Source organism: Notolabrus celidotus, chromosome 7 (assembly GCF_009762535.1).
Source record: "Notolabrus celidotus isolate fNotCel1 chromosome 7, fNotCel1.pri, whole genome shotgun sequence".
In the NCBI taxonomy this organism is placed as follows: domain Eukaryota; kingdom Metazoa; phylum Chordata; class Actinopteri; order Labriformes; family Labridae; genus Notolabrus; species Notolabrus celidotus.
In genome coordinates, this window is record NC_048278.1 from 27,424,886 (window position 1) to 27,445,030 (window position 20,145).

The 20,145-nt window shown below is 40.5% G+C and overlaps 1 protein-coding gene across 1 annotated transcript in view; it reads left to right on the forward strand.

Annotated features, from left to right (window-relative positions):
• The first annotated feature begins 928 nt into the window (after positions 1-928).
• grin2ab (glutamate receptor, ionotropic, N-methyl D-aspartate 2A, b) overlaps positions 929-20,145 on the forward strand; it is a 148,888-nt gene continuing 129,671 nt past the window's right edge. The window contains exons 1-5 of the mRNA XM_034686835.1: positions 929-1,060; positions 3,140-3,245; positions 14,097-14,192; positions 14,687-14,704; positions 15,831-16,008. The gene's annotated coding sequence lies outside the window, so the exon portion shown is untranslated. The remainder of the gene's footprint in view (positions 1,061-3,139; positions 3,246-14,096; positions 14,193-14,686; positions 14,705-15,830; positions 16,009-20,145) is intronic.

The following is a 20,145-nucleotide window of genomic DNA, read 5'->3' on the forward strand; positions in this document are numbered from 1 at the left end:
TATTGAGGTAAATTTGTGACTTTGATTCAGGTTGTGATTGTTGGTGCGTTTCTTTAAAGCTGCTGTGAGGAACTTTTAGCTTGCATCAATTCTGGCGCCACCTTGTGGACAAAGTGATACCTCTTATCCCTTGTCCTGTACATGCAAAATAAGTGTCCTCATCCTGTTGTTTTTTAACATTTAGATTTATCGCACAATGTGATTATTTGCAATGAAAACAACCAAAAAAGGGTGTTTCTAAAGCGAGATGTCAATCATCTGTTCTGACACCTACCCCCTCAGAGTGGTTTCAGGCATTAAAATGACAACAGAGAAGGTATCAGTGTTTTTGTAGATGGTCTTGTTTGCTTTTGAGGGTCATAAAGAGGCATCAGTATCAGTTTCAGTCGGTTTCTCAGCCAGTTAGAAACTCCTCATAGTGCCTTTAAACTTTAAAAGCTTTTTCTGTGTCCTTCATTCAGAAACGCACGGAAATTAATGTGTTTGCTTTCTAAATTTAGCAACCAACGATCCATTATGATTTCATCCCGTTGTTGATGTGAAAGTTTAATTCCTATTGCCGCAGAAGAAATCATGAGCACCTGCTATGAACAGCACCCCCCCGCCCCCAAGCTGTGCCTATCACATTCCCCTCGCCTCGCTTCTGCCCTGTAAACACCTGACTGTTGTCTGCAGAATCACTCTGCAAGGTTTGGGATGAAGAACATTTCCTCTCATCCGGACTGAACATGGTGTGAAAGTGTGTCATGGCTCAAGGGGTAAATGGAGCATAACAGACGAAGGTGAGCGCTACAACACGAGTATACAGTTAAAGAGTCTCCTCCTCATAAGTAATCCTGCTGTTGTCCGCCAGATGGACCCGGCTGACAGCAAACAAACAGCATAGAGCCACAAAAACTGCTGCATCTCCACTGGATCCGCTCCATAACCCAGACGACCTTGCCAGTATCCCCCACATCACGTTTCCAAACAGGTTTTGGCTTTGATACTAAAGCCTACCGTGGAGAGCCACGACGCAAGACCTCGCCGGTTCTTCAGAGGAATAAGCCTTTGGCCACATGTGAGCTATTTTTAGCGCTGTTCCTAAAACAGTGATATACATAGACTTCCACCAATAGGCAAATTTGCTGGGTTTCAGGTCAACAGGCTTCATATACTGTTGACATTCTGCAGCTGGCAGCCAAAGTCGGGGTCAGTTCTCAGTCTGACAGCTTGTTTTCCAACCAAAACCAGGGCACTTCTTCAATTTTAATCCCTGTCACTGAAATACAACTAAGTACTAGGTTATACACAGTTTTGGGTAGTTAAATTACATTTATATTGTGATAAAACCCCAAATTGAAGGCCAATCTCTTAATTTTATCTTAAACCGTAATTTAGAATAAACTAGTGGTTCCCTATCATTGAATAAATACTATCAAGAAGCAGAAAAGCATGTTTCTGCTCAGACTTCCCTTCTTATTTGAACCCTGTCACTGAAATACAATCAAGAACAAGGTTATTTACTCAGTTTTGGGGCAGTTAAACTACAATGATGCTTTAAAAAATCCAAAATTCAAGGCCAATTTTTTTTTTTTTTTCGTTAAACTGTAATTTAGAATAAACTAGTTGTTCCCTATCATTGTATAAAGACAATCAAGAAGCAGAAAAGCATGTTTCTGCTCAGACTTCCCTTCTAATTTCAATCCCTGTCACTGAAATACAACCAAGTACTAGGTTATTCACACAGTTTGTTGGGTAGTTAAACTACATTTATGCTGTGAAAAAATCCAAAATTCAAGGCCAATCTTTTTTTTTTAATGTTAAACTGTAATTTAGAATAAACTTGTGGTTCCCTATCATTGTATAAAGACCATCAAGAAGCAGAAAAGCATGTTTCTGCTCAGACTTCCCTTCTATTTTTAGTGTCATTGTCTTTGTAACTTACTGCATAATTTAACTTCTCCCCCTAATAAAAATCCAACAGAACTAAAACAACTGAAAAAAACGCTTTTAGTCACACAAAGATTCATGCTACCAATGAAAGCTATGATAAACACCAGCAACCACTGGACTAAATGATTTCAATCTGAGGTTAAAACAGACTCTTTCTCTGAGCTTCCGCTGTGATTGTGCAGGTCTACAGGGTGGTAGCTATTTTATTCTTTCCTGGTAGCATGCCTTACCTGGATTATTTGGTGTTTGTGAAAGCAGTGTTTACAACAGGAGCAGCTACTAGAAATTGTTGCCCCCTGACATCAGCTAGCTCAGGGCCCTTAACAGTAAATATCTATAATACTTGACAGGTTCCAGGGGGCCTGTCCAGCTCTGGGCTCTGTGAATCATTCAAGGAAAGTAATGGCTTCATCCTGCAGGCACATGCTCTTTTTTTGAATTAGATACAGCAAAACCTTTTTTTTTCCAGGAATGCAGTGATATTTCTGCAGGAAAAATGTTGCATTTGAGAGAACATATATCATAAAAGAATAACATCAGAGTGTTTTAAGACAACAATTTTAAATCGTTTACAAAACAAAAATGCAAATAGTGATCTCTTCAAACAGAAATGAAAGACCAGGCTCATTGCTTCTTAATTTGAAATTGATGCAGTCGTGAGCTTTCCCACTACTAGGAACTGCTGGTCTGACAGCAGGCAACAGATCAGTGAGCGGATCACCAACATTAGTTTTCCTCCTGAAGGAGTCTGCTGAGTCTGAAGCTGGAGCAGCAGCTTGGAGACACACAGTCTCTGCAGCCGGTCAGAGGGTGACTGCAAAAAGCTCCCCCTGGTATAGAGTAAGACCTGTGCATGTTTGTTTTTGTCTGTGGTTTTGTTAACGACAGCAAAAAGTGAATATCAAAAATGCATGGATAGATAGAAAGAGATAGATGAAAAGCAGCAGGTTACATTCATCCATATCCACCTAATAGAGGATCCACCTGAATACTGGAAAGTGGAGGAGAGCGAGGATGCTGGAGTAGCAAGACTCCTGCTGTGTGTCCACCAGTTTCAAACAATCCCTGCTGCTGCTGCTGAAGCGTCCTTGAGTCACATGTTGAACTCCTGCCTGTTCTGGGACACACCTGACGGCTGTTGCACTCCAAACTTCAGTGAATATATTCCTGTTCCTCTCTATAATGCATCTGTCTTTTTCCACAGGCAAGATTATGGCATCCAAACAGCTCAGCAGTAGTAAGCATGGACGTATTGCCTGAAACATTCACTGTTACTGAAGCACCCTCGCACCAAGATGGATAAAGCAAAGGTGAGCGTTCCAAAGTTATTCTGTGTATTCAGGGTATGAGAGAATGACAAATAGTCTTCAAGAGGATAAGAAGCTGCATTTGTAGAATATTAGATGAATGTCAGAAGAATACATAACACCAGAATGTATCTGTGGACTTATATGATGAATTAGATGAGCCTTGCAGGAGAGAGGAGTGAAATATTTGCAATCGGGGAAAGTTACACAAAGCCGCAAAGAGTTATAAAGAGCAATGAAGGACATTAATCAAAGAGATGATACAAAAGACAGCAAAACCAATTGTTGTACAGATGTAATATATTATACTGTTCTGTTCTGGTCTGATACCATACACCTGCACTGCAAATGCTCAAAATAACCAACAGATTACAAAACATGACGCATGGTAGCAATCTTCTTCATACAACCTGTATATAAATTGTTGGCATTGCAAGATAGTAGGTACAATATGTTACTTAAGACATTCCGTACAGGCTAAACCACTTTAAAATGAACATGAATCTAAAACATTTGGTAACTGGCATACATAATATATGTTAGGGTGAAGTTATTCAGTTTGATTTGATTTCTACATCCCTTTTTAAAACCTACATTTGAACAGGACACATGGCACAAGATATACAAACACAGTTGGAGACAGTGTAAATATTATAAATGAGTCCAGAACAAAAACACAGAAAAGAAGGCTCTTCAGCTGTGACTGGAGGCACCCAAGAGGGTTTGCTGACCTGACTCCCAGGAGAGCACTGTTCCACATACTGGGACTCAGGACAGCAGTCCTCACATGCTTCCAGTCCTGAATGAGGGGCTTCTAATAGACCAATTTCAGAGAACTAGAGGGGTACAGTGCAGTAAATCATTATAGATATACTATGGAGCAAGATATTAAAATGCCATGTGGATGAAGGGAAGGATCTTAGCTGAAGCCTAAAGCAAGTGTTGTGACACATTAAACCAGGCTGATAGGAGTGTGTTATGAGGTGTTAGTGGGGAATCTTGCTCCTGAGTTGTGGATGAACTATAACCAGTTAACAGCACTTCACTTTACGCAGGAATAACAAGCCCTAATTGCAGCAGTCTATTCACGAGGACACTGAGGCATGAATAACCATTTCCAGCTGGTAGAGAGATGACAGTTGACAGATTTTTTGTTATAGTCTTAAACTAGCAGAACTGAATCATTGCCTCGACATGTTTATCAAATTTCAGCTGCCCAAAATTAAACCAGAGTTTCTTGAAAAAAGAAACACTCATACACTCTTTATTTTTATCATCCTTATTTTAGCAGGGAGGACCCACTGAGACCGAGGTCTCTTTTCAGAGCTGCCCTGCAGCAATACAATTAATACAATTAACAAAACAAAAACACATAGAAACACAATTAAAAATAGTCTCAGACACTTTAACAACACATTCATACTTGGAAACCCAACCAGTTTATATGCTTAACTGTTTTAAAACAATTACAAGTACTTTCTTTAAGTAACTCAGAAGCTACCTCTTAAAATATGTCATCAGATATCAGAGATGGGGGTTTAGCTGTTATTTTTAAAGTTGTTCCACATGATGGGAGCAGGAATAGCAAAAGCAGACTTTCCCCATTCAGTTCTAAACCTCTGTAATTTTAAATTAATCCAATTTTGAGATCTGGTTGTATGGTTTGAAGAGTTTGGAGACAAGAAACATGTCAAGTAAGGAGGGAGTTAACCTGTAAGTGCCCTATAGATGAACAGAACACTATGCTTCTTTCTGTGATGACAGAGGCTGCTGTGGCATGCCTCTGTCCATTGCCCATTTGTTTTGACTAATCCTAGTCACACTGATGACACAGCCACAGAGGGCAGTTTTGGGTTAAGTGTCTTGCCCAAGGACACTTCAGCATTTGGACGGCTTGACCTGGGATCAAACTCCCAACCCTCTGATCAAGAGAAGACCAACTCTACCACTGAGCCACAGCTGTAGAAAAAATGAAAATACAAAGGGTCATAAAAATGTATCAGAGACCAAAGTCATCTCTTAAAATGGATACTTTTGTCCAACCCGCAGTTCAAAACCCAGACACTGTCTATGTAGTATCACAAATAGCCATCAAAAAACAGCAAGTATTCACATTTCAGAAGCTGAAACCAAAAAATGACTTGTGAGTTTGTCTTGGAAAAGCCATCAAAACTGTTTGTCACAAATGTTGACAAATAATTTCCAGTCATAAGATAAATACTGTAGTTGTCTCTCTGTTGTCTATTTAAGGTTTATAGAGCTTTGAGTTCATACTAGCAGGGTATTAAGGTGCTGCAGCCTCAAGGGAATAAACAAGATTATGAGTCACTTTGTCTTGACATTGGGGATTAGGAACCTCCATAATGTTCAGAGGGGAGGGGAGTTTGTTTAAAGTGCATTAGACATAGGAGATGTCCATCAGCTTTACAGCGACTTTAATGTGAAACAGCTGTGACACTTTGTCTTTTTCTCACATCACTGGATGATATCGGATTGATTGAACACAGATAAAAAAGAAAGTAAATCCCAGTGGCAAGGTTTTTCTTTAATCTCTACATAAATCTGTATTTATCTGTATTTCACAAAAACATTCATACAGGATCTACAAGGGTACGTTCAGTATGTGGGAGCATTTCTTTAAATGGCAGCTAAACATAATGATACAGCTTAAAGAATCTAACATCTTTTCATCCGGGGTGTTTTGAAATCACAGCAGAATGAGGATTTCGCTTAGCACTGCTTTAGATCTCTTCCACTCAGGAGTGTACGAGAGCAAAGGGGCAACCAAGATGAAATTATCATGTTGTTTCCTGCACAGCAGGCGATTATTTGATCATCAGGAACCACTTGGTGCTGAGATCATGCTTTCATGTTGGGTTGGTGCTGTAGAGTGGAGATAACACCTGCCTTGGCATGCAGAAAGATAGCAATGGAGTTTATATGAAAGCTGATGCAGCTCATAAGCCTGTTAGATTAAGCCAAATTACAATTTAAGATCTATTTAAATAGAGGAAAGTGGGCAGTCCAAGCACTGTTGATGATTTTCTATTCAAACACAAAGCAGAGACACGCTGCAGAGAGGACACCTGCGACCTCACACTTGGCAGACTTGGTGCTTTGACTAATTGTGGTGCAATTTGAGACATTTATTCACATTATACATAATATGTGGAAGATGTACAGCTGTAATTTATCAAATCGCTCTGTCTCGCTCTCTGCATACTGATGCTTTGGGAACTGGAGTGTTGTACAAGTTTATATTCAGAAGGGCTGACTACAGCTGACCTGCAGTGACCCCACATTCTGTTACTCACACTCTAGACACACTGAAACAAAGACCAGTCTACAAAAAACATTGCAAAATGTATTTTATAAAAATAGAACTCCGGGGATAAATTTGGCGTTTTAATGACCCTAATGGGTGATGAATTTTAATGTGAAATTTAACATTTGGATGAGTTTAGATTATTTTGCATTTAACCTCACAGCCTGCAGTAAAACAGGAGGAATATAATACTCCCCTCTGGTGCAGAAGCTGCAAATACCAGACATAGCTAAACAAGTTTGGTTGGAAAAATACCTTCAATAAAATTGAATTTTATATTAACTTAAATAATTTAATAGACAAGAGATATTGTATTCCACTGCTGTTGTCTGGAATAAAGATCCAAAATCAATCCTCAGTAGAAACAGGAGTTCAAGACAGTGGAGAGAGATGACTTAGTCAATTTGCTTAACCTTCTGTCACAATGACCTGGACCTGACAAGAAGTGAGCTAAGTATGGTTGGAAATCAGCATAATAGACCATTTGTAGACTCTGCTGTTACCATTGTTGGCATGGTTTCTGTGCTCTCTGCCTCTATGTTTGCAAAAAAATTTGGTGCTTCGAAATTTAGGTTATCACTGTTACAGTTTGGATTGAGACCCAGAAGCAAGATCAGCAGGTAGGAGTGATAGTGCAAAAGCAGCCTTTACTAGTCAAAAGGGAGAATATAGGTCAGCAACAGGTAGGCAGGCAGCAGAGGCAAACAAGACCAGAGGGGATCAGGCAAGCAGCCAAGATACCAAAAAACTTGCTTGGTTCAAAGGCACCAACACAGGCAGGAAGGTAGATAGAGAAACAAGGCTGCTGTGGAAAATTTGGAATATTAGAGACTGACTTGGTAGTTTTTGGTGTTTGCCTGATAGAGTGATGGGGCAAAGCCTGGAGAGTAAAGATAAGATCAAGATCCTCTACAAAGAAGAGGATCTTGATGGAAAAGGGGGAACATGCTAAGGCATTTGAGGTTGGACTCAGATTACAGGAAGATCAGTTTGATTTTTCACTCAATTTTGCCCTCCAGAAAATCTGATTTGGACCTTCTTTGGTATTGGCTTATATTATCTGCTGTTGTGAGAGTTTAAATCTCCTCCATAATGTTAAATATCATTGATACTTAAGATTGGAAACCTGGGTTATTACATCAACACTTTCTGAGCAGAACCAAACAGCCAACAAGTGAGAGAGATTTAGACGGAGATTGAGCTGTTGATGGTGTTTTCAAGCAACGGTAGTCCCATGGCTAGCATTTTGAGCATGACGAAAAATGGACAGGTTTAATATCATCTTGTGTGTTTGCTCAAGAACAGATAACCTGTGCCAACAGCGTCCCCCCAAATATTTGTCATCCAAATATGTTAAGCAATCCTCTTTGTCTCTATCTCCCCGCAGAGCATTACAAGAGCAGGGTGTCGTCAGGTTTTGCTTTGATTACATCACCACCAGGTCAGCTGAGATCATGCAAGTTCATACAAGGTGATAGATACCCCTCCACTCCCTGCACAATAATCTTAATAATATTCTATTTTGGGAGTTGGGCCACTATATTTATGTTTTACATAGTGCTCATTGCTGTGATCAGAGAAGATAATATATGTGAAGTTTCTCCTTCTGTGTGTGTTGCAACCAGACTTTTTAATCAGTTAGGATTTAAAACTGCTGTGGTCTGAGTCCGGCCTAATGGACACTTTAGAAGAGAAATAGCTGCGCATAAAATCACAGCAGAAGATAGATGAATCACCATAACGCACACTGTTAGACTAAATACATTGTTCTCCCCATTTGAGACAATATTGCAGCTTTAAAATTTACATATCACTGCAACAATTCTGGAGTGAGACCCAGAGGCAGGATCAGTAGGTGGGAGTTATAAAAAAAAAAAAAAAACAGCACTGAAAAAGCAGGATGGTCGGAAACAGGTAGGCAGTCAGCGGAGGCAAACAGAACCAAGGGACCAGGCAGGCAGCCAAAAGTCAGGGAAGTAGCGAGGGTCAAAGTCACTGAAGTCTGATGTTTCACATGAAGTTAGGTTTAATTTGGTAGAACAGGAGAAAACGCTGCTTTGCAAATGCAATATTTGTGCAGCAGTCAGTTAAAATGATGGATGTTACAGTTGATGACAGCAGGGGTTAGCGCTTTAGGGTCAATGTACTCTAACACACCAAACTTGCTATTCTTAAGACATCCAACAAGACCTTTCTCAGACTACCCTCAACACCCTCTCCACACACACTCTCTTATTCTGTCTGCGTGCTCAGGTAGAGGGTCTGCCACATTGAGTGCTGTCCAAAACCTCTGAGTGTGGGTAGGTGGTGTGTAGTTTAACCTTGAAACAGTAAGCCTGCACTTCTGCTTACTTACTGGACAGGTGTATTGTCAGTTAATGCTCTTTATTGAAGATGCTAGGGCTGGGCAATATGGCCAAAAATGGAAACCTCAGAATTTTCAAACCAAACTCGATTAGAGGGAAAGGTTTCTCAGTTCAAACCAGAATGGTAGACAAAGCTAGAAAATGTAAGCCTCTACGAGTCGTCAGTATGCTAATTGTACCATAACATTAGCACACTGACGACTCTTAGCATACTGACAACTCTAAAGGCTGATTTATACTTCCGCGTCGCCCCTACGCAGCAGGGCTGACGCGGACATGAGCCCCACATACTTCTGCGTCGATGTGTCCGTGTCGCGCAGCAATTCTCCTTCCGAAACGCTTGAGGGCAGTGTGGTCTCCGGTCACCTGCTTCCGGTCCTGCTACGATCTCTGTTTACTTTTCCACATCGATTCAGAGCGTGTTAAGTTAATCTACAGCTGATACATGTTGCTGTTTATCATACAGACATGATTACATGAAGAATAGAGAGGAGGAGATGAAATACACGGCCGATGTGTGGCCGATGTCCGGGATCCCGGAAGTGCTGTGAATGCGGCAAGACAAAGCCGTCGAGCGGACCAATCACAGAGCTTGCGGTCCGCGTCGGCTCTACGCGTAGTTACATTTTGGAGGAGGTGCACGTCAGCTACGTGCGTAGGTCTCTGCATAGGTACGGGAGCTACGCGGACCTACGGCGTAGGCTACGCCCGTCGATTCGACGCAGAAGTATAAATCAGCCTTAAGAGTAGTCAGTATGCTAATGGTAATGGTACTATTACCACACTGACTACTCTTAGAGGCTGAAACTTTCTAGCTTCGTCCAACAGTCTGGTAAGAAGAGGCCTTTTGGAGAAGAGGTAAAACATCAAGAGGAATTTCCACAGTCCAAGTCCAGTTGCAAGGTCAAGCTTCAAATGTTGAAATAAATTGGTTGTGCTGCTGTCTCTAGCTACAGCAGTCTTTGAACAAACTTTTGCGGCAGACTGTGATTTGTTCAAGGTCTTACGCCACCAAACAGCACCAGTTACAAAAAAATGATTTCAGGATCACACTCTTGATTAATGATGGTAGCCATGTTGTTGATGTGTGTGTCTCTGTTGGAAATAAACCATCAATGAGTTGTTGAGTAATTAGCAACATCTTTAACTACTACTGTCCATCTAACTTAAGTGACTGTCGAACAAGACCCATATATGTAGAACTATGTGAGATGAAGTCATGCCAATCACAGCATATTACTACTTATACAATGCTGTTCCAGGAAAGGTTTCCAGGGACTTAACAAACAATATTTGGATGGGGAGAAACATATACCAGAGATGCACTCAAACCCCCCCACACATCCCACATATCTAATCCGTGGGGAAGGCACGGGTCTCACTGCTCACTGCTGGCCTGCAGGTCCCTGTTGGCCACTCATGATGGTCAGTCCACCTACGCCTTTGAGTGTTGTTACCAGTGGCAGAAATACACAGGCAGTACCAATCAGTATCAGGATACAGAGGAAAGGGAGCCACCGCATTGATTTCTTTTAGCTAATTATCCACACCTTACTCCGACTTTGGCTCATGATTGATCAGCATAGACATTCAGTAAAAACTGTTTACACTTTCAGTACTTCCTGTCTCTTTCCCAGCCCCCTCTGTGGGACGAGTTAGTGATGAGGTGTTGCCGGTAGCAGCTGGAGAAAGTCAGAGGAAGAGTTAAGACACAGCTGGAGTGAGTTCACCTCATTAAGACATGACACATTCACTCGTTCACACACTAACAAACACACATTTCTGCCTATGCTGCTGTTTCTCATGTGAATTCAACCCAACTGATTACATAATTGCAGCGTGTATCCCGTGTGTGTTCACTAACACGTTTGACAGGACAATTTAGCAGCTATGAGTGACAGGATGTACAATTTGGCTCTGTAAACATCTGTTTAAGGTGCGTTTATCCATCCGATGACATTCTGTTGGACTTTAATGAAAGATACTCAAGTGACCTTTGAATAGAGTGAAAAAGTTTGAAGGAATAACTTCACAGCTGTCACACTTCTCTCCAATTTGTTGAAATGCCCTCTTAAAAACTTGGCACTTTGAAGCCTGGATTTAAAAATGTGCTGAAGAGGCACTAAGTAAGATTATTGATTTACAGTAAACCCAGACTCTGCACATTTAAGGAATTAAAACAAAAGTAAGCTTAGAAAATTCCTAATACTCCACTCTTAAATATTTACAAATGAAGAAGGATTCAACAACTGCTCTATCAAACGCTTTCCTCATCTTTACTAAACAGACCTCAGTGCTGTGTTAGCAATCAGTCCCAATTAACTACAAAGTACACCAAATTAGGAGTTTAGAGTTAGTGAAATTAGAGTTTGGTAATGCTCAGTAAGAAATGTTAGCGCTAGGTCAGAAGTTATTGAATGCTAATGTCAGCTGTTGTCTTATGTTAGCTAATAGTACATTATTTACCCTAAAATATCATCCTCTGTCCCTTCACATTTTCATTATACGCATGTATTTTCAGTAGCAGACCTGAGAGAAACTGTGAAAATTATGAAAATGTATCAAATTCATCTTTATGGCTTGAACCCGGGGAACACAGAGATTGGAAAATGATCCTTTTGGTATCAGCATTTTAGTATCCAACACCGAGTGTGACGTCAGAGGGAAATGTCCACCAGGGGAATATTGTGAGTCAGTGAATGGACAAGGGGGAATTTAACACACAAATGTTCTGAACTTCTTCACAAAAATCTACATTTTCCTATAAATTTCACACATTTTTAAGATGAAAAGGTATGTTTAGTTTTCATGTTGTAACAGTGATGATCATCATCAGTGCAGTCATCACACTGATATCATTCTCTGTAACATTTCTGGTAGTCAGAAAGTCTATAACAACCTGTTTTTGTTGTTCCCATGATGGTGTGTAAGGACGGTTAATAGGGGCTTGTGGGCATCTGCATACAACGTGTCACAAAAGATTACACAGCAGGTTGAAAACACACTGCCTTCCGTGGGAGACAAATAGTCCCTCTGCACCATGTAAATGAGGCCTTCACTGATCACATCGACCGGACCATATGTGCCAAAAAAATGACACAGTTTCACCTTACAAAGGTAACTGTGTGTGTTTGTGTGTGTATCCAACTGTGTGTAAGACTGTAATGTAGCCATCCAGCTCCCTCTCTCTTTCACTCTCACTCTCAGTGGTCCTTTAGGAGATGCAGCAGATGGACAAGTTCCCATTCAGGAGAAAAATGTCCCCAAAACCAGACTGCATGAGATTATAAAATGACCGAACAGGGACTCAGGCTAAAACATACCAGCACACTAACAGATTTATACTAATACACTCAGTATGAAAGCCCATTTGAGCAACATTTATTTAATTGACTGACTGAGAAAGTAATCTACAGATGTAATCATCTGTAATAGAAGACTTAAGAAATGTGGAAATCATTGATAAGATAATAAAACAAAGTATGTGGACCTATTAAAACCTCACTGACTTGATTCATTATTCCCTCAATCGCAGAAGGATTGTAAAGTAAACATATAAAAATCAACATCTGGAATTATAGAGAGCTTATGGTTTATATTTTTGCTGTAATTCAACATTTTAGCTGGAATATATTTACAAACGCATAACAATTACCTTTCACATTCTGAACAAGCATATGCAAAGAAATATATTCACATCATAATTTAAATGCAACCACAGATCATATCATCTGCTCATCTCTAAAACGGTTCAATCATCCCCCACCGTCTACCCCCGACCCAATGGAGAGGCAAAAAAGTAATAACAGATGTAATTACAGACATGTATTTCAGAACATCTACATTTTCATCAACATGGACTTATTTGTATTCATACATTTATGCAAATGTACCAATACACCAATGCATGTAGTTATCCCTACATCTACATGCAAACCTATAATTCACATTGGTACGTTTATAGTCCTCAGGGGGAAGGCACCATAAAGTTACCCGGAGTTACAGGATTTTGTATGAAAACACAATACAGATTTCATAAGGAAATACTGATACTCGATTGTATTCTGCTCCTGATGGCCGATACTGATAAGATTACCACCACATTTAAAAAAAAAAGTGTAGTTCTTGTGTATAATTTTTGTAGATCACGCTCACTTGAGGGTAAGAAAGATTTATTGAGCAAAGATGTCTACATATTATTCTTTACTCACTAATTCTAATGAAAGTCACTTTTTTTTAACACACCAAACAGTTCGGACTCTTCAATTGTCACAGATCTTTTTACTGTTAACCCCTGCACTCCTGTGCATGCAACAAGGTCATCCTCAAGTCTTAATTAAGCCACTGGGCCGTGAAATTGAGGGTACTGAAAGAAGTCCATATCTGCAGTAAAACCTGACGTTGTTGTCGATCAGACTGTGACTGTGTGTAGAGGTCAAATCATTGAGGGCAGGTAGGGATACGTCTGTAGTGATGATCTAAATGATCTTCCATCTCAGGAAAAGGTGGGTCATCAAGTGAATTCAGTGGTGCTGTCTCATTTCTCCACACTTAGCTGAGTGTGCTCAGTTATGCACTCACTTGGTATTGCCTGTAGTATATAAGCATGTATTAAGTGGACAAGTGCGCTAGGATATTAAAAAGCAATTGGAATACACTTACCATCCCTATTTTCATTGTGCAGTAGATTGAGAAGTTGAGGTTGCTAAAAACACAAAATTATAAAAAAAAATGACATTATTTGGCACTCTGCTCTGCTTAGGCAATTTCTTGTATATATACCATTATATTTTTAACATAAATATAATAAAAAGTTATAACATTTGTATCTTTGAAACATATTTCTTACATCGAAGTTTGCTGGTGGCATCAGGTGGTGATTTTGTGGTGCTTGATAAAAACTTGGTCAGCTAATACCGCTAAGCTACGGTCATATTGTAAGTGCAGAAAAAGTAAAAATCAAGCGCACTGCACTTTTGATTCTTGGAGAAATGAGACACTTGCGCACTGACACTAAGCACATGAACACACACACCAAGCGACAAAGCGTGTAAGTGTGAGTGTTAAAATTTGAGGACCCTCCTCTTAGAAAACTTGTGACGCATGTTTAGCAAACTGCAGTCATGTTATCTTCCTCTAAAACAGTAATAAACATCCACACAGGTGACGCCATTTTCATTGTCTTGATGCTGTGACTGAGCTTGTTCGTCTTGTCTGCTATGGCAGATCACATACCGCCAAGGAACTGTGTCAGCATGGGTAAGCTTGTTATTAGGTAAAGATCACAGCTTTTATCTGACAAAATTGTATTATTAGAATAATAAATAACAGCATTTTCCCTTTATCAGGCTGATAAATATCATGCATCCCTCTTTTTAGTTTTAAAGTCTGTAATTTTTGTTCCAGCCAAATAATTTTTGCTATTTTGTGTTATTTTAAGATTAAAGAGATAAATTGAATTATTACATTGAAATTAACTATTAATTATAGTTCTTCTTCTTTTTCAAGTACTTATTGATTTGTCATCTTATACCTAATCCACTTATTTCTGATATGATTCATCAGTTGATCTACAGATTTACTTAAGTCATGTTTACACCTCAAAGTGCATACGTGGACAGAACATGTACTACTTGGCAGTACATTTGTTATTGTTCAACCCCTCCCTTTGTTCTAGCCTCAATTTAATTTTGATAGACTACTAACATTTCAATTATTTCTTCCTTTTTCATCTTTCAACTGCTCCCTCTAAGACTCTCAAAGTACAAAAGGTTAGTCCCTCAGGTTCCCATCATCCAAACAAATACACCAACAACCTTTTCTTACAGTGGAGCCAATAAGTGATAATTATTCTCTTTATTAACCCAATATGCTGATGCCAGCTTATAACCACAGCATACCCCACCAGCTCTGGGATAAAGACTCGATCAGGATTTGGATGATGGCCAAGCTGGGAGTTTACACTATTGTCTGACTATTGGATTCATCCCCATAATCAGGCATTATCCCACGTAAAGTCTTTTCCAATCTAATCTGTGTTTAATCAGCAACACTAAATGTTTAAACTAGTCTGCTGATTGAAGCCATTACATGCACTTTTTTCTGCTTTCAAGTTGTTCATGTTAATGGAAAACAAGTGAAACAAGTGTGCTTGTGGCTTTTAGGAGCTGAAATGGGACCTAAAAATACACCATTGAGTGGCATAGTTCAGCGGTAAATATTTGCAGGTTCACATGTTCATTCCCACTTCCATCAAGCAATCTCACTGGAGTTGATCCTGTGTGCTCACAGACAAACTGCCTCACCACCATTTCACCAGCACTGCAAAACAAACAGCCCAGTTCCCAGTCTTCCACCTAGAAGAGCTAATAAGTTCTGACAACCCCTTAAAATTTTCAGTAAATCTTATATTTAAAGGTCATGCAGTCTGTCTTTTTTATCAAGAGATAAAATCTCAATCTCTTCAAATCTCTTCAATCTCAAAGTCAGGCTTTTGTTATTGCCACAGGGATTTTTGATGCTCCCTCTAGCTATGCTGATAACATAATGGCCATAAAAAGCTGCGGCCTCAAGATGGGCTCCTTCAAATTGTTCTTTGGACCGGGCCAATTAGTTTGATTTGGCTGCAGCTTCCAACATTGCAACGCTCTATTGCACCAACTCCTCAGCCACTGTGCCATAAGTACCCAACAAACGCTGTGATAACCCAAAGAATTTAACACTCTGAATGTACTAATGGGATTTCCTTTGGCACTGTGGATTGCCTAGCTGTCAAATAGGGCATCAGAGTCTCCCCCCGGTGCTTTAGGTGCAAATTAATGAACAGAGTCTTAATGTGTTGTGTACCAGGATGAGCTGAATGATATAATTTCTACATTTTTTTGTTGTTTGTTGCAGGCTGCTATACGAGATGGGTCACATCGAGGAATCAGTGTCCTCTCTGCTTCACTATGTTTGTGATCCTGATGACATGATGCAGCAGTAATGGAAGTCTGTGACCGCCATATCACTCTAATTGTCAGCTTGTGCATGCTTGGATGCCCGGGTTAGAGTCAAGACCTCATGAAACCTACAGGTTAGTTCTTGAATGTCAATGCAAGAGCTGTTGCTGCTTCTGTCATAAAAATCACTGATACCTCTCTCATGTCTGTATGGTAAATATAGGGCTTTAGCCTGGAAGCTGAACTCAGTTTAACTAAATATAACAGAATCCTGCCCGACTCAACAGCTCCCTTATTTAACATGGTATGTCTTATTCATGTAATCTGTGGGGAAACTGAAGTGCACAAATATGTTCTGTAATTTTTTACTTTTTAGGGTTGTTTTTTATTTTGGAAAAAGTACTTTGAGGCCATGTGCTGTAACTTTCAGAAGTACCCTCTGATTTCCTCGCCAACATCACAGAAACACTGTAGCAGGAAGAAATAGTCCTGCAAGTGCTATCCTGTGCCACTACAGCCTGCTGAATTTGCGCTTAGACCTTTGCATGGCCCCAGAAAGTGCTAAAGCCTGCTTGTATTGATAGTAGACAGAGCCAAGCTAGCTGTTCCCCCCTGTTTCAAATCTCTGTGCTGGCAGTAGATGAAAACAGAAACAAGTGTCTCCACAAATTGAAATTTTTCCCTCAGCACAAGTGTAGTCAGCTGTTACTGTCTTTTCATGTATTCTCTCCTTTATTTTGTAATAACCACTCCAAGCTGAACTCCTGTGGATGGAAGTTGTATACATTTGTAAAGTCAAGCTAAATCAGCTATACTCATAGAATATATGACTTTAGTTGGCAATAATGTATGCAAATATTAATTATTAAAACCTTAAACTTTCTTTTTTAGATTTTCTCGCAGGTTAGTTGTTTGATTAAAAAAAGGCAGAATTTTCTTCCCATTAGTAAACACATTGTTGTATGTATGCATATTCGCTTCGACCACTGCAGCTCAAAGTGGTTTGGGTTTTTGTTGTGAAAATTAGGTCAGATGATCTTCATGTGAAGAGTTCTACATAAACCTGTGAAACTTTCTTAATCGTTACTTGCAATTAATTATTTAAATATTGAATGACCTTTTCAAGCTAAAGATAATTGCTGGTGTGGCCAAGTGAAGAAGACACAGCAGTGCATCACTCCCCACTAATTGATTTGGCCGCTGCTCTCGTGAACTTTTCACTGTGATCAGCACTGTGACAGAAAGTAATCACCCATCAATTTTTGAGATGAGCGGCTTTCAAAGGTGCCCATAAATTTCAATAGGGTGATGATACTGCCAAGGTAGACCTTTGAGAGGCAGCATAAAGCTTGCATGAGATCCAGGCACTACACACTGCCCCTGCCTGGCTGTGGGAAGCAGTGCCTGTCTGTGGGAGAGCGCATTCCAGGTCACCCACTCTCTGTGGGCGAGAGAGCGAGAGAGGGTGGAGAGTGCAGGAGAGGGAGGGAGACAAAGTGAAATGACAGACTAGGGAGAGAGAGAGAGAGTATCTATAACTCGATAACAGCCAGCTATCACACCATTCTTTCCCAGATAGAGAGCCTTGAATGCAGTCCTGTTTATTTTGTTGCCATTTATTGACGCAGTGATTCATTTCCTGGGTCTATATAAAGCCATGTACTGTAGCTACCATGCAATGTCTCCACTGTGGCACTGCCTCAGTCTGTGATCATTGTACACAAGACAAGAAATGTGTCTTGTCGGCTCATCATGCAGTCATTATGCTGAATGCAGCCCACCTACTTTCTTTACCAAGCAGCTAACAGAAACATTGCAGTGAATCATACTTTTATGGGTTTCTTTTGTATCTGCTGTCCATCAGTCCCGATGATTGTCAGATAAGCTCTAGTGTGTGCTGGTATGATGATGCCAATGCATTTTATGAAAGTGGGCGAGTGGATGTTGCAACCGGAACAACTGAAAGGTGGCGGGCCATGTGAGCATGACGGGGCAGGATAAGGATTTGGTGCAACTGCCAAAAAAGCATAAAATTCACTGTGCTATTCTTGAAAGCACATGCGAACTGATAGTAAAACTACAACCCAAAGTGTGCCATTAGGTCTTGTTGTCATGGAAACAATGCCCTCTTTTTTTTTTTTTTATGCTAAAATGATTTTTAAGCAAAGTTGACAGTTACATGCTTTTATGGACCGTGTTTGAGTTAGCTATGCAGCTAATTAGCGCAGTGTGCCTTAAAAGATCTCCATATTAGTTGCATCAGCGGTGAGCGGACTGCAGGGGAGCTGCGTGTGGAGAAGGGGGGTGGGTGGGTGGGTGGGTGTGATCAGAGGGGCCAGTGGGTGTACATCAGTCTGTGAATGAGTGGCCGGAATCCTGTAGCACTTAGCGAGACCAGTTGTTTATGAATGGGGACACGTTTAGTCCAGCACAGTTCCAAAAACATAAACCACATAAATCTGAGATGCGCCTCTGCCAAAACAAAAGTGGTGACACTCTGAAAAAGTCAGTTACCATGGATACAAAAATTGCCCACATCATTTTTGTCAGAGGCCTTGTGTAATCGTTTTCTCTCCCCTGTAATTTATCTATTTATGCACTTATTTATTTATTTACTTATCGGTTTGTTTGTGAGCCTGCCTGCTGCTTTCATAGTTGGAGTTGCTTTAATTGGACTTTTTCTGTCTCCTTTCCTCGGGTTCATTCCAGGAGTATTGGAGTTCTGGGCTTTGACTATTAGCCAAACAACATTAGTGGAATGAGCTTTTGTCTTCAATAATTATACGGAGTAATAACAAAATAGTTAGCAAAGTGTTGACGCACTACACAGTGATAATGGCCCTCCCTTGTTTCTCAAGTTTTTTCATAACCACACACTGCTATAAACTATCAACACATATCTGGTGAAAAGAAACAGCAGAAAGGAAGAGGTAAAGGCTCAATCAGGTGTTGGGATGCTGGGCGCCAGATTCCAACCTGAGCTGTTTGTCCGTACGTAGGAGTGTGTGAGTGTTTTAGTGTGTTTGATGTCTCCTCTGCAGCTCAAAATGCCTGAGTAACTTTGCTCAACGTGCTGTAAGGCCCATGAAAGATGCATGAGTACTGAGCCCAATGGTGATAAATCAGTCATAAAAACAGGGATGCATGTTCAGACAATTCTAACACTATGGGCTCCTCCCATACTGCCTAAATATCTACGACTGTCTGCAGACATTCTCCTGTCCTTGTGCTGTGCGTGAGTAATAGAATGAAAGCAACCAAATGAGCGAGGGAGAAACTCCTGAATCGATGTTCACCCAAAAAAATCCTGTCAAAGGCACAGTTTCAGAATTTTCTTCAGGGAAGTCTGCATGAAAACCCTGCTTTGAATGAGAATACACTCAAAGAAAGGGACATCTTTTAAAGCTTATTTATGGTGGCCCAGAAGAACATATGACTTTATTTCCTTGGCAACAGCTTAACGTTTAAATATAGAATAAGACGAGCCTGGTCATACTCTCTAATATTAGGGGGAATTTTTGTTCAAACAAAAATGAAAGCCACCTCATTGAGTCATCTTCAGTCCTTACATGGTTTGTCCTGGGTCTGGCCTGTCCCAACAGGATTCCTCTAATGAGTAAATATCAGGAGGGGATGAAGGTGGGTGGGATTGTATAAAAGAGAGGCAAAGTCATTATATTTGGCCCCCCAGGATTTTTTTTCTTGAAAAGAAAAGAAGACCATCATCTACTGTTCCTCTGGTCTGTCTCCTTCTCTTTTATGTCAACGTTATGCAATCGTCTGTTTCTTTTATTCCAAGCCTGGGAGGCTTGGGCTCTGACGGAGGAGGATAGAGGACCTCAACAGGTGGAGATTTTTATTCTAGGGATAGAAGAGGAGGAGGAGGAGGAGGAGGAGGAGGATGTGGAGGTGGAGGTGGTGGAGGAAGGGGAGGTAGTGAACCATCCCTTATAATAAGCCCTCTGGTCTGCTTACGCTGAGCTGCTTTTTTTTTTTTTGCTTCTGTGTGTAACTCAGCTTATGACAGCCAGTAGTAGATCCCTGGCCTGCTAACATGACCCCATGCTGTATCTACACCATCTGTCTGCAATGGGACTCCAAGGCAACGCTCTGAGGGGGATGCAGAGAGGGAGGGCTGGGGGGGGGGGGGGGGTGTTGTCAGCCCTCCCCGAGGACCCCCTGTGCTGCACTTTTGATCTGCTAATTATGTTTAATTGAGACTGTAATTCGCAAGGGTTGGCTCTATTTCCCTTATCTTACCCCTTTAACAA